Here is a 6,674-nt window from a genome sequence, read left to right on the forward strand (position 1 = left end):
AGTCGCTAAAAAGGTTCGTCCTAAAATTAAATGTGCGTTACTATCCTCTTCTATGCCTAGAACAACAAAGTCTACTGGGTATATAAATTTATCGATCTTAACAAGAACATCTTCAATGATACCCCTAGGAAATCTAATGGTCTTATCAGCCAATTGAATACTCATCCTAATTTATTTGGGTTCCCAAGACCTAGCTGTTTAAACATTTTATAAGGCATAACATTAATGCTTGCCCCTAAGTCATCCAATGCATTATGAACATCTAAACTACAAATTAAACAAGGAATCGTAAAACTCCCTGGATCTTTTAATTTGTTGGTATTTTATTCTGTAATATGGTTGAGCAAACTGCATTCAATTCCACATGCGACGCCTCATCCAACTTTCGTTTATTCGTTAAAAAGTCCTTTAAAAACTTGACTGCATTTGGCATCTACGAAAGGACTTCAATAAACAGTAAGTTAATATGTAGTTTCTTTAAAAGTTGAAGGAATTTACCAAATTATTCGTCTGATCGGTCTATCCTTGTCGCATTAGGGTATGGCACACGAGGTTTATATTCTGTACTCACCGGCTTTGGGTCATTTTGGCTTACCTCATTCTTCCCTTTGCTTACCACTGTTTCTGGCCTTGGTTTTGAAACTAACCCTTCCTCATCTTGAATGGCAATCATGTTGAGTTACTCCCTTGGGTTAGATTCAGTGTTGCTTGGCAGGCTACCTTGTGGTCATCGGAAATTAACTTGGAAACCTGTCCAATCTGAGTTTCGAGCCCCTCGATTGATGCTTGTTGATTTTTTAGTATTGTCTCAGTATTCTGAAAATGAGTTTCTGACACCGAGATGAATTTGATTAGCATCTCCTCAAGGTTCGACTTTTTCTCCTGATGGTACGGTGGTTGCTGAAAGCTTGGAGGGGGTGGTGGTCTCTGATTTTCTTGGCCTCCCAATGAAAATTTTGGGTGGTTCCTCCAACCTGCATTGTAAGTACTGGTATAAGGATTTTTTTGAGATCGAGGATTGTTACCCATGTAATTTAACTACTCGTTCTCCATGTTGTGGCTATAAGGTGGGTATTCTGAACTGCTTGATCCACCTCCACTTACTTCGCACTACATTACTGGTTGAACTTGTGAAGAACTAAGAAAACCATCAATTTTCTTATTCAAGAGTTCTACCTGATTAGAGAGCATGGTGAGCGAATCGATGTTATAAACGCCGGTTGTTTTCATTGGCTTTGTCCTCATGACTTGCCACTAATAGTTATTTAGTGGCATCTCCTCTATAAATTCATAGGCATCTTCAGGTGTCTTATTATTGATGGTTCCGCCAGCAGCTGCGTCAACCATTTATCGAGTCGAAGGATTCAGGCCATTATGAAAGGTTTGAACATGTAGCCAGAGTGGTAACCCATGGTGAAGGCATATTCTCAAGAGGTCCTTGTATCTCTCCCATGCATTGTAGAGTGTTTCTAAATCCATCTGCACAAAAGAAGAGATATCATTACGTAATTTAGTCATTTTAGCCGGCGAAAAATATTTTAATAAAAAATTTTCAGTCATTTTTTCCCAAGTAGTGATTGACACCCATGGAAACGAGTTCAACCACTATTTAGCTTTGTTTCTCAATGAAAAAGGGAATAACCGAAGGTGAATGGCGTCATCAGAAACGCCATTAATTTTAAATGTATCACATAGTTCCAAAAAGTTTGCCAACTGAGCGTTGGGATCCTCGTCCTGCAAACCATCAAACTAAACAAATTATTGTATCATTAGAATTGTGTTAGGTTTCAGTTCAAAAGTATTTGCAGCTACAGCAAGTCTAACTATGCTCAATTCAGTTCCTGTTAAAGAAGGTTTAGCATAATCATACATAGTGCGTGGAGTAGGATTCTAATTAACAAAAATCATAGGAGGTAGCGGATTTTCTTAGTTTTTAGCTATCTCCTCCGTTGTGGTTGAAGTATTGTCCTCTTGCTCTTCCTCTGTGTATCATAAGCTTCACCTTATTTCTCTTCGGTTTCTACGAACTGTGCGATAGATCTCACCATCAAAAAGTAGTGGTCTTGAGGGTTTCTTCTGGTCATAAACTATAAAAACCTGTCAGAAGAAAATAAATAAAGAATTTGAAAAGAAAATAAAAATTTAAATTGTAATAAAAGTAAAATGGCTAAAGTAATAAAAATCGAGTGTTCCTAATATCCTAGTTCCCCAGCAACGGTGCCAAAAACTTAATTATGTGATATTCGTAACAGGTTTTAAAGATTTATAAATGAAACGTTCTTGAAACTAACTTATTATCACAATTAAGGCAAGTGTACCTATCGAACAGTAGTATAGTTTAGGAAGACTGGATTGTCGAACCCAAAGGAACTATTAGTACAAGTATTTACTTCCTTTTTATTATCTAGCCTAAAAATTAAGAGGTTTGGTTATCTAAACTAATTACTAACTAAGAATGCATAGAAAGAAAACTTGGGAAAATACTTTTGGGAAAATTCGATTGATTGAGACAATACCAAAGGAAAAATCCACCTAGACTTCACTTGTTATTTGACTCTGAATCAGAAGATTTATTCATTTGACTCGATCCGTAGAAATCCCTAAGTTATATTATTATCTCTCTCGAGACTGATAACGTCTAACCCTAGGTTGAATAATTGAAATCTCTTTCTAATTAACACCCTAGAATTGCATTAACTTGATCTATGGATTCCTTTATTAGGTTTCACCTTAATCCGGCAAAATCTTGTCACCCTATCTCTAGGCGCGCAATCAACTTCGCTTAATTATGACAAATTTACTCTTAGACAAGGTCTATTCCTCCTCTGAATAAGAGCTTAACTTGAATCAATATCCTGGAATATCAAAACAAGAATTAAGAACACATAATTAAGAACAAGTCAAATATTTATCATACAATTCAGATAATAATAACAAGATCTGTTTTAGGTTTTATTCCCCTTAGGTATTTAGGGGATTTAGTTCATACTTATGAAAGAAAACATCTCAAAAGCATAAAGATAACAAAACATAAGAAAACCCAAAACTCCTGAAGGAACTTGAAGGGAAATCTTCAGTCTTGATGATGAATCCGGCTTCTGAGATGGATCAATCGACTTTCCTTGAGTGATTCCTTACTTCCTACTCTGTGTCCCTTTTCTAAGTGCCTCCTCAGGTGTTTAAATAGGCTTTAGAATGCTTAAGAGCCCCCAAAATTGGCCTTTTCCGAATAGGGTTATACTTGGGCTCGGTAGGGACACGCCCGTGTGACACGCCCAGGTGCGATTACTCCAGCCCTTGGTCAAGGCTGTTGAATAGGCACGGGCGTGTAGTCTACCCGTGTAAGTCGTGCTTCGATCCTGCTAAAGGGACACGACCGTGTGACACACCTGTGTGAGAAAGTCCAGGCCATGTTGATTTCCCACATGGGTTCATTTTCTCCGTTTCTTGCTCTTTTTACACTCCTATGCTCACCTAAGTATAAAACATGAAATTAAAGGATTAGGAGCATCGAATTCACCAAATCTAAGGAGAAATCATCCATAAATTGCTAAGCATGAGACAAAAACAGGTATAATTTACGATTTATCAGTTAATGAAAACCCGAATCTATCACATCAACTTATGGCTCAAAAAATCTGGTAAATGGCTAAAGCTCCAATAGAACAACAACCATTATGCATTTCGTATCCTACTATGGATACTAATTTTGAACTGAATTCGGGATTAATCCAGTTACTGCCGACTTTTCATGGGCTGCAAAATGAAAATCCCCACAAACATCTGAAAGAGTTTCATATGGCTTTTCTTAGTATGAAACCTCATGGCGTAACTGTGGATCAAATCAAATTGCATGCTTTCTCTTTTTCCCTAGCAGTTTCTGCTAGGGAATGGTTATTTTATCTACCCCTTGGGATCTATTACAACTTGGAGCAATTTAAGAAATTTGGTGCAGGTTACCCCCAATATGGTATAACGGAATAGTCTCTACTCCAATACTTTTAAGAAGGCTTGAAACCTATATAAATGAATATGGTAGATGCTACTAGTGGAGGAGTATTGGTCAACATGACTCCCCAACAAGCAAGGGACTTGATATCCACGATGGCTGTAAATGCTCAGCAATTCCGAGCGAATCCTGAGCCCACTAAAAGGGTTCACTAGCTAAGTAATTCAATCTTAGAAGATAAAGTTGATAGACTTACTAATATTGTGAATTCTCTTGTTGTAGAAAAAGCAAAACCAGCTCGACTATGTGGAATTAGTGCAACACCTGAACATACAACTGATGCATGTCCTAATTTGTATGATAATACTATGGCTCATTTGGATGTTGTGGGAAACTTTCCTGGGCCACCACAAAGGCGATATGACCCCTACGCTAACCTATAACCCAGGATAGAAAGACCATCCTAACTTGAGTTATGGGGTCAACCCACGGTATAACCAGCCATATCAAAATTAGTTTCCACAAAAGCCGCGAGATTCAGGTAGTTCTCTAGAAACCATGGTCAATAAATTAGCAGCTAATATGCTTGATTTTCAATAAAAAAACTAAGGTGTCTATAAGAGAGTTGACCACATCAATTGAGAAAATGAGCTCTCAAGGGAAGTTGCCGTCATGAATAGAGCCTAACCTAAGATAAAACGCAAACACAGTGACGTTGTGAAATGGAAGAGAGCTAAAACCAATTCCTGGTAGAAATCTTGGCCAAGATTTTGCCCAAGAGAAGCGCAAGAACAATGAACAAGTCCAAACGAAACCTCTATTTCCCAAAATTCAACTTTCATTTTGAGGACGGTTGAACCAACATCGAAAAGGAAAGGAAGACAAAAATATCCTTAAAACATTCAAAAATTCGAGATCAACATACCTGATAAACATGTTAATTTGCATATTTTTTTATGTTTAATTTGGTTTATTATTTAACTGACCTCTACTAATTAAGTGCTTTTATGATTTAATATTGTCAGGGATGCAATTAGTCAAAAATAAGCTAAAAATGGCCAATTTGAAAGACAATCATTGAAATGGGGCCAAATAAAAAAGGTGGAGGAAGCTAAGGACACATCAAATATTTTGACTTTGTAAAAGCCAAAATAAGAAAATCTTATTTTATTTTATTTTTTTATATTAAATTAGTTTAGGCTAAATTTTGTAAACCCTATGTATATAAATAAGGTCTTTATGTTCTTAGAAATTCATCCCTTCATTTGGTATTCCTACTCCAATTTGGAATAGAATTACTTTTCTTTTTCTTTCACTTTGACGTTAACATTCTGTAGCTTTGTTTCAAAATTTTGCTTCTTTTATAAAATTGGGCTAATTTCCTTCCAAGTACTTTTCCTTCCCAATTTCCATCACCTTTCATACAAATCCCATCATCTTCCACAACGTTCTAGCATGAATAATTTCATGCTTATCTAGATTTCATCTTAGCTTTAGGCTGGTGTTCTTTCCGGCCAATAATCATGAGAAATGAATTCGTGTTAAAAATTCGTCCTATCGATATTCATTTTTTCTTAAGTATCGGGATAGACCAGTCATCCCTTAAAGTTAAATTTGATTTTCAAGTCAAAGTGCATGTTGGGTTGGAGTCGTGTTTGCTTACAGTTGGAGATTCGAGTCGGTTGTGCTGTATTCGGATTTCCAAGAACAAATCAAGGAAATAGTGATCAAGTTTAAACGACCCACGTGGTTGAGGATGTTAATTCGAGTTGGGTTCTTCAGAACGCAAGGTTGCCGGAATCTTGAATCGAGAACTAGTGTATCTCAGTTAGATAATCAGTAAGGGTTGGTTTGCAGGTTGTACCAGAACCAACTACTAGAGGAAGAATTGGTGGTTAGGACGTTCTTAACTGCTATAACTAGCTTATCGATTGGAAGAGACGATTAATTTTCGAGCATCGATTCTTGATACGAAATTTACCGAGTCTAAGGCTAAGGCTTATTTTATCTGTTTACACAAATCTGAATTTATTTCCAGTTTACATTTATTTTCAATAGTATTGAATTGTTTATTTAAGCTGATTAGATTATTTTACTTTCTTAAGAATTCTCAAACTCTCCCCAATTTACTTGTTTATTTTTGTTGCAGGTACGTTTGAAGTCGTGGGCACAACTCTTGCCACGACCCTTGACACGACGAATACTCTGTTCATAAGTGAACATGGAAGTTGATTACGACATCCAATCCCTGTGGACTCGACCCTACTACCACTCTTTACTACTATTTAGAGTTATTTTAGTAATAATTATTTTTGGTGGTTTCGACGCCCATCAATGCCACTGTTGGATGCCATCAAACAAATTCCGCGATATACTAAGTTTTTTAAAGAACTTTGCACCAACAAGCAAAAATTAACTGGTAATCAAAGGGTAAGTGTTGGTAAGAATGTATCCGCAGTGCTACACTGGAAGATGCCAGCGAAATGCAATGATAGGGGCATGTTCGCAATACCATGCAAAATAGGCCACTTAGGAATTAAAAAAGCTATGTGTGATTTAGGTGCCTCCATAAATGTAATGCCTTTTTCTATTTATGAATCACTTAACGCGGGTTTTTTGACGAAAACAGGTGTTATCATTCAATTAACAGACAGTTCTATTGTACATCCTGAAAGAGTCCACAAGGATGTATTAGTGCAAGTCAGCGGGCTTATCTTCCCTGCAG

General features: G+C 36.8%; 1 non-coding gene across 1 annotated transcript; it reads left to right on the top strand.

Annotated features, from left to right (window-relative positions):
- Positions 1–1,405: 1,405 nt before the first annotated feature.
- LOC121209244 (small nucleolar RNA R71) lies at positions 1,406–1,512 on the top strand. Its single transcript, XR_005904361.1, has one exon. It is a non-coding gene; the product is annotated as a small nucleolar RNA R71 (small nucleolar RNA).
- Positions 1,513–6,674: the final 5,162 nt, after the last annotated feature.

This window comes from Gossypium hirsutum, chromosome A10 (assembly GCF_007990345.1).
Source record: "Gossypium hirsutum isolate 1008001.06 chromosome A10, Gossypium_hirsutum_v2.1, whole genome shotgun sequence".
NCBI classification, from domain to species: Eukaryota; Viridiplantae; Streptophyta; class Magnoliopsida; order Malvales; family Malvaceae; genus Gossypium; species Gossypium hirsutum.